The sequence below is a fragment of the Chiloscyllium punctatum genome, chromosome 30 (assembly GCF_047496795.1).
Source record: "Chiloscyllium punctatum isolate Juve2018m chromosome 30, sChiPun1.3, whole genome shotgun sequence".
NCBI classification, from domain to species: Eukaryota; Metazoa; Chordata; class Chondrichthyes; order Orectolobiformes; family Hemiscylliidae; genus Chiloscyllium; species Chiloscyllium punctatum.
Genome location: NC_092768.1, coordinates 40,162,561 through 40,177,570, shown reverse-complemented (window position 1 = coordinate 40,177,570; position 15,010 = coordinate 40,162,561).

Genomic DNA, 15,010 nt, shown 5'->3' with positions numbered 1-15,010 from the left:
TTATGCACAAGATTATGAGGTTCAGACTTTCGATCCTGTTCTGTTATCTTACAAGATCATAACGAATGCCATTGCAATCTCACAACTGCATCTCTGCCTTGCCCTGATAAAACTTCACCTCCTTGCCAAATAAGAACACATCAAATGCTGCCTTAAGAAATGTTCAAGGGCTCAGTTTCAACAACCTTTGCAAGAACGATTTGCAAAAACTTCTACTGAATGAAATAATATCATTTCATCTGTGATGATACTGTGCCTTGAAGAGATATGCTCTGTTCTGTTTTTCTTCCTAAGAGGTGCTGTCACAGTGGTGAAAAAAATGCCTCATTCATCAATCAAATGGTAAACAGCTTTGAGTTCTCCATGGCTGAATATCTTAAAGAAAGACAAAAGAGGTTTGAGTGGCAGGGTAAGGCAGACACATGTCTTGACTTAAGTTCTTCTTTCAGTTAGCTGAATAGGGCTTTTTTCTGGGTGCGGGACGAGAAGGTTTGAGTTATCAGCTGCAACAGTAAAGTCTTATCCAGTAAAGTGTTTTGCACCAGGCCAGATTCCCTCAAAATGTTTTAAGAATATAGCCCAGACACCAACGGACATTTTGGTTATTTAAATGACAGATGCAGAGTGAATATTCCAGGCTTGATACAGCTGGCCAAACCACTTGGCTTTAAGCAAAACAGATTTTATTCACACATGCGATTGTGACTCAAAGAAAAAAAATAGAATAAATGAAGTTATTTGAAAATCTGACCAAACCTAACACAACTTGATGACTGTTCCAATTCCCGCAACATGATATAAACACACCTCTTAGCAAATAGAAAATTCAAACACAGGTTTTACACGAAGAACAGATTTCAGAGAGAAAGTTCTGGCAAGACCTCTGTTGAAGCATGGAGTCCCTCTATTCGCTGCAGCTGCTTCTCTGCTACTAGTAGTTTTCTTGACTTCTTGCGAAAATAAAACCAAATGAGGATTAATCTGATATGGGAGAACTGGCCGCTTCCCTTTAATTGTACAAATGTATTTTTTAAAAAAACTGAAGGACTCCTCTGAATGTTGACTTAGGCAACTTCTGTTCGCCATGTCCAGTTACGTAAGAACCTCTACCTATACGATCCCTTTGAAATAAATCGAAGACAGAATGCACTTGTTAAACTGATAATATGGTCACTGAAGGTTCCACTTAAAAATCAAAGAGGTAAGAATGCTACCTTCAGTGTTTCTACCTGATAGAGTGTAGATAAACAGTGCGTGAGAATAATAACTTTTTGAATTGCCTTTGCTAGGGTATGTTTGTGGGAGTATCAACTGTAACAGTTGATGATTAATTGTTGAATAGTGCATTGCATTGTTCATTCTTTTATTTGGTAAAGTTATGTAAATTCGTCTTTTTGATAGATTTTAACTGTGTGGTACGAAAAAAGTGCGTTTTCATGAAAGCTTAGATGTTGATCAAATGAATTGAAAAAAAATAATAATTTTCAGGTTGTCTTCGTGATGTGCTTTGCAGTGTATAGTTGGGGTGGTGGTGCTGCAGACTGTTCTGGGCCATAACAAATTGTGGAATTGTGTGGGAAAAAAGTCACTAATTCCAGGTTGGGATTAGGATTATTTTTAAATGGGTGATAATTCATTTTTAAACAGCGACCCTCGAGCTCCAGATGTTCCCATTAGTTGAAATGTCCTTCATTTTCATACGTGTTTCAACCAAGACACACCTTAATCAGCTCTACTGTAAACAGTCCAAGCATGGATCAGAAAGCAATCACTCGAATCCAGGCTTTACTCTACCAAATCAGCATCAAAATGTCTCCAGCTCATTTACATTCATCATTGAATAAGTTGAAATAAGGTGAAATATGCTGTGCACAGTAATTTAGATATGCTTCAGCAGTTCTCTGTGTAAAGAAGTATAGTCAACTCAGTATTGCATTCAATTCTTCTGCTAGCTATTAATATGGCATTAAATTTACCGTATATCATCTGCATCCTAATTATGTTTATTTTAAATTATTTACGTGTTAGAAATACACTTAAACACTTCTTGTCTAAACACTCTTTTTGCAGACTGAAATACTTTAAACTACAGAACAAGCCTTTCGTTTCTTTTCTTTCCAGCACAACGGAACTCCCCATTTTTACAGGTAAATACTTTATCATTTAATCAACATTCAATTCTCGCAAAACATAGAAGCAGGAGTACAGTATTCAAACCTTAGAGCCTATTGTGCCATTTGTGACAATGTTACGAGGTGTATTTTCTCCTGTTTCTTTCTTTGTGCAGAAAGATAGAGAGAGAGTTACTGAGCGATATGCTTAAAGCCAATAAAGCAAAACAGCTAATGATTTTTTAAAAATTAAAGGTGGAACACTAGAATCAGGCTGAATGTGCGGGTTCAAGCTTCCAAACAACCAAGATTGTAACATAAGCTAACAGCACTATGTGTTGGGGTTGTTAAAGCTGCTATGTTTTGCTCTTTTCGTTCCAGTTAACTGTTGGGGTTCTCTTCATGTTGCTATTACGTGTGATACCATCTATTTTTTCTCAATTTGTCTTTACAAAGGGTGTGTTTGTGGGATGTAACAACAATGGAATATTTGCTGTTTTGTAGTTAAATAATCCATTATTCACTTTAGTTTTCCAATCGAGTTAACGTTTGCAAATGCTTCCTTCTCCTGTTGTCGGTTAACTTTGGTGTAAATGCAAAGTGTCTTAGAGAAAGTGAGGACTTCAGATGTTGGGAGATCACAATGGATAAGTGTGGTCCTGGAAAAACACACCAGATCAGGCCCCATCCGTGGACCAGGAAAGTCGACGTATTGGGCATCAGCACTTCATCAGGTATGGTGGGGGCAGTGGAGAGGCGTGAGAGAAACAACGACTCTCCTGTTCCTGGGATGCTGCCTAAACTGCTGTACTTTTCCAGCGCCACACATTTTGACGTAAGCATACGGGAGGTTTGACCAATAGAATTGCATCTGGAAAACAACACCACACACTTACCTTAAAAGTGAATAAAACGTTAGGGTCTGGGTTGTCTTGTTAATATATTTTGAAGGGGTTTGGTCTGCTCCTTAATGCGTCCTCGATCATAACTGACCATCTATTGCAATTCACTGTTTCCAAACCATGTCCCATTTGCGTGATGTCATTAATAACTATATAAAGTCTATAAAACTCGGTCTTGGCGTGCTTTATTAATGAGCTTCACAATGCCTTCTGATAATGAACTCCAAAAAAACTATCACTCTGTGAACGAATATCTTCCTAATTCCTAAATAACTCTATCTATCCGATGTTATTCCATTTTCGTCCATATGATAATCCAGTGACCATTTCAATGTCCTTAAAGTTGGTGAGCCTACTATTGTTGCAGAAAGTATTTCTATGCCCCTACTACTGTCTGAGTAAAGAAACTACCTCTGACATCTGTCATCTAGCTATCACCCCTCAGTTTAAAACTATGCCTCCTCATACCAGCCATCGCCATCCGAGGAAAAGGGTTATTACTGTCCATCCTATTAGCGAGGTGAACCTTTCTGGATATTTGGGTTAAGAGTTGCCTGACATTATGCTGAGATTAATAAGTTTTCTTTCTTTTCATTTGATTTTGTTTCTGCTTTTGAGTATCTGCAGTATTTTGATTTTGGCAAGACTAACGCTGTCTGTTTCTCGATATCAATGATGACAACACAACCTAATCACAACTTTTGTTCAAAATCTGCATCAAATAGTTTTTACTCTTGCTGAGCAATATCGTCTTCATAGACCTTCAATAGACAACATTCACAACTGAAATGGCGTTATGAGATCAATGAATGTATTATCAATGAATCATTATTCAATCATCATGTTACATTCTTTTCTTCATCCTGCCCAAATCCACAAATTCACATGTGACATGTTCAATACATGAGAAGAGTTTACAAACATCTGAGATGCAGACGGCTTTGTGTGGCCTGACAGAATGATTTTCAAAGCTCTTTCTGATGGTATCTTCCAAACTATTACTACGCAGCAGATACATAGGCAAAGCAGCATCTGCAAGTTTCTCCCTCAGCGATCTATCATTCTAACTGGGAAATATGTTGCCATTACTTCAGTGTCCTCGGGCTAAATCGATGGAATTTCCCCAGGAATTGCATTATGGGTTGACATACACCGTATTCACTGCAGCCATTCAGAAGTGTTGTTTATCATCACCCTCTCAAGGACAACGAAGAGCTGACAGTAAGTGCTGGACCCAACAGCATCGCACACATCACAAAACGAGTGTTAAAAATGTAGCATTCAGGTGCAGATGATATTTAAGATACCTAAGCCATGTTGATAGTTATCTTAATGACAATTTACATCAAATTCATGCTGGGTAAAAGAACTTATTGTGCACTGCACTCCATTATAGCTCACTTTATTTTAGGAAGGATGCAAATTAGCTGGAGACATTTTGATGGTGGATTATAAGATTTATATCTGGAGTAGGATGGTTGTCCTTTTATGAAAAGTAGGATAGGCTCGGCTTGTAATTTCTGTTGTTTAGACAAATAAGGTGCCAATGGTTAAAAAATGCATTACCTTGAACGGTCTTTCTTCTTATAAAAACATCTAGATCTCGGAGTTAACTGTTTAAAAATGGTGTATAACTTGTTAAAAAATGAGATGAAATGATATAACTTCTTTGAGAAGCTTTTAAATAATTGTAAATCTGCCCCTGCAAAGGTACTGAGCTGTTGAAAGTTTCCTAAGGCACTGTTACATCTATTTTTATGAGACAGGGAAATGCAATTTTATCTGGGCTAAGCAGAAATGTGGATTCGGGGTTACAATTGTATGGGCTATAACTTTAATCAAATAACAAAGCCGGCTCGATAGTCTGAATTTTTTCATATCTTTCTCCATTCCAAGCAAGCATGCATTTACTTCTCACATGTCAACATAACCTCCGCATTCCAGTGCCAAATATCCTTGGTGTGAACTTTTTATTGTATTCTTCCTTTGTGAATATGTCTTCCTTGTGAGGCAGATGGACTAAATATATGCAAAATACTTAGCAATGTCTTTGGCAATGCTGCTCTAATTACAGTGAAACTCTTTAACTTACAAATTCCAATGGATTGTAACACATGTTAAAATGCCATTTAAGTTACAACGTGCCCTATCTGTTGCATGTTAGGATTCTATTTAATTCACTGTGATGACACAGTAGTGAACTCTTCTGTAAATTAAACCATACACACAGAAAAGCTTACCTTGCCTCGTAATCTGTTAAAATATGAGTGACAGAGGAATCCCAAATTCCACTATTTAAAGAAAATGATATCAATTTATTCTTTAACGACAGAAGTGAGCATTAAAAAAGCTTTTCATCACACTAGGCCTGCCTTTCTCTTAACTGCTTATTATCTGCCTCCATTTCTATAACAATGCATTCTTCCAATAAAAGACTTATTAATATTACATCAAGTTATTTTCAAAGCTGTACATCGCCGGGGTTTCTATTCTTCCAGCTGAAGATCCCCCTCATTAGTCTTCTATCGCTTTACTGTGAAGATGTTTCCTTTGAAAATGTTGCTAGACAGCATTTAAGACTTTTGGGTCTCTGTGTCTCTCAATGGCGGTTACTCTCTCAATGGAAGTGACACGCGGGAGCAGTCATTATGACTTTCAAAATGCCTGATACGTTTGTAACCCAAAACATCGTATCTTCTCATTAGTTCAATGTTGGCAAAAGAATAAATTCAAATTCGATTGGATTTTAGCATTCTGGGCGTAATCTAAACTGATCAGTTAAATTCTAATTTTGTCAAAACAGCAAACAACGTAGGAATCAATTTCACAGCCAAATGTTACATATTTTCAACTTTCCAGTACACCCTGGGACTGCTAGTCAGTCGTATGACAGGTACTTGGAAGCTCTTAATGCAAGGGAGCATTCACTCTCTCTGAAAGGTACGGTAAATGCCTTCAGCTTCATAACCTCACAAAACCTAAGGAGACGTCTAAACGCAATCCTTTTTCAGATTCTAAATATTCAAGAAAACACTTATCTTCCTCTTGCTATTGATATGGATAATCTCACTGATTATACTACTTGACATTTTCCTGCCTAATCACACTTCCTATCTAATTCTGCTGAAACTTGTTTCCGTCCTTATGTTGGATTATTTGCCCACCCCACCCTGTGTCGTGAATGAATGTAAAAACAGCATCACCAAAACAGGTCACTAAGGGTTAGTTGAACATGGTAATTAAAAAAGAGATGGAGAATCGAAATTACATAAGAAGAGACATTTTGCGAAAGGATGGACTTTTATGTGAGAGCAAATTGCTTTGCAGCAACATTTTTAAATGTTTTTGACCATTAAGCAGAGATAAATGCTTGAGAAAAGTGCTCATAAGACACAATTCAGCAGGGAAACTTAATTTCAGTACAGTATTAATATCGGGGACCTTTCACATTCTTGGAATTCCTCATCAGAATTGGGTTTAGACCCCTCCCCTGGAAACTGATCTTGAGCTCCAAACACTAGCCATTTCTGAGGAGACCAGATAGGTGAAAGGACGTGAAACTCACTTCTTTGAATATATCTGTTTACCTTAACAGAACATAGAATATTACAGCACCGTAGAGGCCCTTTGGCCCTCGATGGTGCGCCAATCTGTGGATCAAACCTGAAGCCTATCTACCCTACTCTATCCCATTTTCATTCATATGTTTATCTAATGACCACTTAAATGCTCTTCATTTTGGTGGGTCTACGACTGTAGCAGGTATTGCGGTCTACGCCCCTACTACTTTCTTAGTAAAAACAATACCTCTGACGTCTGTCCTATACATATCACGCCTCAATTCCTAACTATGCCTCCTCGTGCTGCCATCACCATCAAAGAAAAAGTCTCTCACTGCCCACCCTATCTTGACCTCTGATTATTTTATATGTCTCAATTATGTGATCTCTCTAACTTCATCTCTTGAATGAAAACCGCCTCAAGTCGCTCAGCCTATCATCAGAAGCTCTTCCCACCATACCAGGCAACATCCTATTAAATGTCCTCTGAACCCTTTCCAAAGCTTCCACATCCTTCCTATAATGCGGTGACCAGAACTGTAGACAATACTCCAAACGTAGCTGCACCAGAGTTTTGTACAGCTGCCGCATGACCTCAGGGCTCTGAAACTCGATCCTTCTATAAATAAAAAACTAACACACCGTATGCCTTCCGTAACAAACTTATCAAACTGGGTTGCAACTTTCAGCGATCAATAACATGGACACCGAGATCGCTTTACTCATCTACACTACCAAGAATTTAACCATTAGCCCAATAAACTGCATTATTATTACTCCTTTCAAAGTGAATCACCTCATACGTTTCCACATTAACCTCTATTTGCCACTTCTCAGCCAAGCTCTGCAGTTTATCTATATACTCCTGTAACCTGCAGCATCCTTCAGCACTATCCAGATCTCCACCGAAGTTAGTGTCAACCACAAATGTACTAACTCATCCTTCTATGGCAGTGGCCCCAAAACAGATCCTTGCAGTACACCACGACTAATTGAACTCCAGGATGAACACTTCCCATCAAAGACCACCCTTTGCCTTCTTCCTGTTAGCCAATTCTGATCCAAACCGCTAAACCGCCAGCTAGCCTATGCCTCCATATTTTGTTTAATAACCTTACTCAAACATCTTAATTTGATAAGGAACCTTATCAAACGCCTTACAGAAATCCATAGACACACTATCAACCATTTTACCTTCATCCACCATCCCAAATAACTCAATAAGATTTGTGAGGCACAACCTTACAAAACCGTGTGACTACTTCTAATCAACTAATTCATTTCGAGATGATTATCAACCCTATATCTTATCACTTTTCCCAACACTTTATCCACAACTGAAGTAAGGCTCGCTGGTCTACAATTACCAGGGTTATCTCTACTCCACTTCTGAAGCAAGGGGGCAACATTTGCTATCCTCCGGTCTTGTGGCACTATTCCTGTACATCATAATGATCAAAGCCGAAGTGTCTGTAATCTAACCCCGGATTCCTAGAGAATCGTAGGATAAATCCCATCCAGCCCAGGGGACTTATCTATTTTCACACTCTCCAGAATTGCTAACACCTCCTCCTTGTGACCCTCAATCCTATCTTGTCTTGTGGCCTGTATTTCAGTATTCTCCTCGACAAGATTGTCTATTTCCCATGTGAAATACGAGGGAAAACATTCATTTTGTCCTTCACCATATCCTCGAACTCCACGCACAACTTCCCACTACTATCCTCACTTGGCTTAATCTTTCTCTAGTCATTCTTTTATTCCTGATATACCTGGAGAAAGTTTTACAATTTTCCTTGATCTTTTCTGCCAACGACTTCTCATGTCCTTCCTGAATTTTCTTAGCTCTCTCTTTTATCTTTCCTGGCTAACTAGTAACTCTTAAGCGGCCTAACTGAGCCTTCTTGTTTCATCTTAACATCAGCCTTCTTCTTCCACTTGACAAGAAATTTAAATTCTTGAGCAAACCACGTCTTCCTCGCTTTACTACTTCCTCCCAGCCTAACAGACACATACTTATCAAGGGCACGTAGTAGCTGTTCCGTAAATAAGGTCCGCATTTTAATTGTACCCATTCCCTGCAGTTTTTTCCTCATCCTATGCATCCTAAGTCTTACCTAATTACATCATAATTGCATTGCCCTGAGTTATATACCTATCTCTTTCCATCACTAAAGTAAACATAACTGAGTTGTGGTCACTATCACTAAATTGCTCACCACCTGCAAACCTAACACCTGGCGTGGTTCATTACTCAGTGCCAAATCCATTGTGGCATCGCTTCCTGTTGGTGTGTCCACATACTGTCTCAGGAAACGATCGTGCATACATTGGACAAAAACTCACACATCCAAAATATTCGAACTATAGTATTTACCGTCAATATTTGGAAAGTTAAAGACCTCATAAGAAACTACCCGGTTTCTCTTGGTCCTATCCAGAATAATCTTCGCTATCATTTCCTCTACATTTCTGGAACTATTTGGAGGCCTATAGAAAATTCTCAACATGGTGACCTCTCCTTTCCTATTTCTCACCTCAGCCCATACTAACCCAGTCGACAAGTACTCAAATGTCCTTTCTGCCACTGTAATACTATTCTTGGCTACCAATGCCATACCTTATTGTCTCTTACCATCTTGTCTGTTCTTACTCAAACATCTAAGTCCCGCAACATGCAGCAACCATTCCTGTCCCTGCTCTATCGATGTCTTGGAAATGGCCACAACATCGAAGTCCCAGTAGGAACCCATGCTGAAATTTCATCTATCTGATTCTGGATGCTTTAAGATAATGACTTCATGGAAATATGTCTAAAACATTGTTATACATTCTCACGTAATCTAAACTATTAAATTTGCATTATTTCAGAGCTCATATGTCTTTTTGTATTCGTTTTGACAATATCTGTAAGATCAGATACGGCACTTCACCCTGTCAGTACACTTTACATCAGAGAGAAAACTTGAAGCCTGTGTATATTTCACAGAGAAGACAACATTATTTTTTTATCTTCAATTTGGCAGGGGAATCTCAGGCTGAGTTTGGAAAGAGTATTTGACGAAACATATCTTGAAGGTCTTGATTTTTTGAACGGCAATAATCTCTGCTTTCCTATATGCTGCAGTATTTGGATCAACCTAACGGATGCAATTCAAAACATTGGAGAACTATCTTCACATCTTCCTCCAAAATCCAATGGCAAAAGATGTAATCCAACAGATACTTCGACTTTCCAAGACAGCTTGAATGTTACTAACGTTTTTACCGCTCAAACACAGCTCCATCTGTAGGACGTGTCCCTCATGGACTCCAGGACAAGCTGCTCGAATTGGAAATCAATGCAAACAAAAGTTTCTCAGGACACTGGAAACGCATAACATATATACTTAAATTGTGCTTGAAGATATAAAACATATTTATGTATGCTTGGGAGGTTTTGGATTTTGGCTGCCAATTATGTGAACGTATTATTCCCTCTGAAAATGGTCCAAGTTTTTCTGAAATTTCCAAAGAAACTTCTGGGCTTAGTGGATGTGAAGGATTTATCTATCCAACAGTTCAGACAGCAGTTTCAGCATTAAGTATTGACCTCTTTCTGAACTGTTTATTTCTGTTTCTTTGGCGTCTCATGTTTTTCAAATGACATCGCAGAACATTGAGCTGATGGCATATTCAGCAGGACATTTATAACACCGACTTAAGAACCTGAAAGCAACACCACCCCCAGATTCTATGGACTACCTAAAGTGCACAAACCAGACATCCCACTCAGACCCATCGTATCTCTACCAGGAACACCATCATACAAACTGGCTAAAGAACTACAACAGAATCTGAAACACCTGATCAGCGGATCCAGACACTCTATACAGTCAACACAGGAATTCTCAAGACATCATCAAAAATTTATACATAGACAAGGAAGAAACTATGGTCTCATTCGATCTAACGGCACTGTTCACCTCTATCGACAAAACCCTAGCCAGAGAAACAATAGCCAACCTGTTGGACATACAGAACAGACAACAAGACGGGGAACGTATCAACAAACACTGCATACTCAAGCTACGGGACCTGTGCCTTACAATACACTTCAACAACCAAATATATGAACAAATCAACGGCACACCCATGGGCTCACCCATCTCTGGACTCAAAGCAGAAGCTGTAATGCAAAGTTTAGAACAAACAGTCTTACCACAAATTGAACCCAAACTCTGGGTCAGATATGTGGATCACACCTTTGTAATCATTAAAAATACAGATATAGAAAACACACACCGGATCATCAACGCCACACTCACAGGAATCAGATTCCCTAGAGAGGAAGAAAAGGACGACCAACTCCCATTCCTAGACGTGATGGTACAGAGAACATCGAATGGAGAATTCACCACATAGGGAAACAGGAAAGCCACACACACAGACCAAGTCCTGAACTACGAAAGCAACCACCCCAACACACACACAAAAGAAGTTGCATCAAGACACTGGTCAAAAGGACCACAACGCACTGCAGCACACCAGAACTGCAAAAAGAGGAAGAAGAACACCTCTACAATGTATTCTCCAAAAACGGATATCCCCACAATTTCATCAACAGATGCCTAAGGGAATGAAAACGGAATGAGGACATGCCACACCCCAAAGGACTATCCACCTTACCATACACCAAGAACATTTCTGAACTGACAGCCAGACTACTACGACCACTAGGACTCATAACAGCACACAAACCAACAGCCACTCTCAGAAAAAAACTCACCAGGACAAAGGACCCAATACCCAGCATGAGCAAAACCAACGTAGTGTACAGAATCCCATGCAAGGACTGCACAAAACACTACATAGGACAAAAAGGAAGACAGTTACCGATCCGTATCCATGAACACCAACGAGCCACACACGCAGATGACAGGCAACATGAGTTCGACTGGGACAACACTACTATTATAGGACAAGCCAAACAGAGAACAGCCAGGAAATTCCTAGAGGCATGGCACTCATCCACAGATTCTATCAACAAACACATCGACCTGGACCCAATATACCAGACACAGCAGTGGACACCTGGAATTGACAACCGGAAGCAGCAGAGACAAACCACTATAAATGCTGGAGGAAACAAAACAGAAGCGCTTCACGGGAGGCTCCCAATCACTGAGGATGTCACGGAGACAGGGGATGAAACGTCTGCAACACAAATTCCCAGCTCGGTGAACAGAACCACAACATTAAGGGATGGGGTTTTTCGGAGGGAGGACGTTTTAGTAAAAGACAGCTGGAAATATTGAGGGCGAGGTGGGAGGAGAGAGAGAAGGTGAAAAGGAAGGGAAAATCGAATCTTGAATTTGAGTGCTTATAACATGTGGAAGGCGGAGGCTGATATCAGAGAATGGAAATCTCAAGTAAAGGGTAGATCAAATACACGTAGAAACATCAGTGCACATGCAGACACATGCGAAAAACAACCTAACAAAGCTGTACAGTGTGTTAAGTCTGTTTCAGATCCTGACTTTGATTACTGCCCTCCGAGACCTGCAGCACCCCTACGAGATCCGAATGGTGAAATTTCCACGTCAGTGCCCGCTGCCTCAGGGTCTGCTGGATCTCCGATAGCACACCATAACTGCAACCAATTGAAGCAAGAAGCCCAAAAGAAGGACGACCACTCCAAGATGGAAAGGCATCCAAGACCTGTTCGCGATCACCCCTGACAGATGATGAGTCAGACAGTGAGGGTCCTTGCGCACGATCATCTAACCAGGTAGTTCTGCAAGCCCCAATGGTTGAAGTTGGAGGTCCAGAACGGTATCCAGTGCTGGTCCATCGGTCATGGACCATGAAGGATCTTGAAAGTGCCTATGGGCAGTTGCCTGACCCACGCGAGTTTGGAGGTAATACGTTTTCTGAAGAAGTGACAAAATTCTATACTGAGTTCCATCCCACGTCCCATGAAGTGAGAATGTCTCCTGGGACAAAAACAAGGTGCCGACGTCTCCAAAATCCAGTATACCTGGCCAATTGGAAATGTCCATGCCAGAGTAGCCAACCCGAAAGCGGAGCAGAACAGAGACTTTAATGCTTTTGTTGCAGTGCTGGCAACCGCCTGTAGGGAGGCATTCTCAGTGCGAATGGACATGATCAAAATAGCAATGCGTAAGCAACGAGAAGGCGAGACAGTGTCTCAGTACCTTACGTGCCTCACTGAAGTCCATAATCTCCACGGTGGACTGAACCATCAAACGACATAATGGCAGCAGAAATCACGCCGTATGAGGCACAGCTGAGGAATAGCTTCATAGAATGAAGCACGAAATAGCGAAAAAGGTAAAAGACACAAAGCATTACCTGGAACATGGGAAAGCTGAATTTGGTAGAACAACATGCGATACATGCTGAAAAATTGCTTACCCAACAGAAGAATAAGTGGAACCTAAAGATGGAACATCAAGCACATAAGGCTCAGCTAACTATCATGCAAATCGTCGCCCAGCCGTTAGAGGGGGGTGTTGCAGGAAGTGAGAGAGGCAGAGGTAGCGGTCACGGAAGAGGAATGTCGTGGAAGAGGTAGATCTGGCAGGTGCTTTGTTCGCAGAGCAATGGACCAGTGAGCGGGACAGTGCTCGCAAAGATCCGTGGAGGTTGGACAGCAGGGTAACTGATAGGAGAAGGCTGAAGTGGAGGTGGGCAGCCCACAAGATACAGGTAAGCCTCTTTCCTTTATGCTTGGCAATGAAGACAAGCTTATGCTAATCTCTTCTACTAACCTTACTGGCACTGAGACATATCACAGCTCTATGTTGAGCACTGAGATTGTGAAGTGTGGACAGTATGTCCAATATCACAATGATGAGTATACGTCAATGCCCACCTCTCTGTTATATGTGGAAGATGAGATTAGATTCCTTACAGTGTGGAAACAGGCCCTTCGGTCCAACAAGTCCACACCGAAGCTGCCAAATCGCAGCCACCCAGACCCATTCCCCTACGTTTACCCATGCACCTAAAACTATGGGCAATTTAGCATGGCCAATTCACCTAACCTGCACATTTGTGAACTTTGGGAGGAAACCAGAGCACCTGGAGGACACGGGGAGAATGTGAAAACTCCACACAGTCAGTCGCCTGAGGCGGGAATTGAACCCGGGTCTCTGATGCTGTGTGGCAGCAGTGCTAACCACTGTGCCACTGTGCCCCCGTGCCACCCACACAGTTACATACATCAGTTACCTTTTTGGTAGATACAGAGACAACATATTCAGTCCTTAAATTCGGCCAGTTCAGACAATCGACACAAATAAAGATGAATGAAAGGTTCCTGATCACAATGGGTGCATCAGGAGTCGTGGTGTGGGAGAGATTTTCCGCACCCCTATTGTGCAAAACTACTAACGGGGAAACATTCCAATTCTCCTTCTTGTTATTGGAATTTTGTCCTTTAAATCTGATGGGTCAGGACCTCATAGGGAGACTGGGGTTGGAATTGCTCACTACTCCGATGGGCTTGCAAGTAATTCAAAGGAAAGATTTACCAGTGAAGGCTGTGAAATATGACCCACGACCGCTGAAGTATGTCTATGAGTGGCAATTAGGCCAGGGAGCGATAAGTTCAGTGAGCGATTCACTCACCCTGGAAGCAAGCAATCACATTAATCCTATTAACACCGATTTTCTTGCTGGAGATATGTTGCACTGCACAGCACACATACACTGTGATGGTCCTGATGAACCATACGAGAAAGATTGGTTCAGGAGATTGATTAATCTCTTGTTATTGTGTGATTTCCATTGGAGTGATCACAAGTGTGCAGTCAGTGTGAACTAATCTAAGGTAGCTGTAACAGCATTCAGGCCCTATCTTTTTGATGTGGAAGGCTCCGCTCCTCAAGTGTCACTGGCAAAGGTGTCTGGTGACAGGTGGCAGGATTTGGGAATATGGGTGCTAAGGGCACAAAGAGCGAAAGGTTGTGTCTTCAGGGACGATGTGGGTGTCTGTTTCAATGCAAATATGTGGACATATAGAAGAAACTAAATTGGCTAGCTCAGGCAGATAGGACAATCCAGGTAACTCCCGCTAGCCCTGAAAAGACTCGGGGGATAGACTTGCGTTTCCCTAAGATAGAATTCTGAGATGCAATATTAAAAATGGTCCCTACTGAGATGAGGGCAAAGGGCAAACATGATGTGAGGCTCATACGGGGCTGTGAGCCCATAAGAATATTCTCGAAGTCTGAGTATCGTCCTTGCAGAGCATAATATCCATTAAAACCCGAAGCCATAGAAGGAATTACTCCAGTCTTTGAATCCCTCCTAAAGGCTGGAGCGATAATCCCCTGTTGAAGCTCACCACGAGAACCCGAATTTTTCCAGTCAAAAAGGCAAACATTCCCGGTGAATCGGAGGAATGGAGGTTTGTTCAAGACCTGCAGGC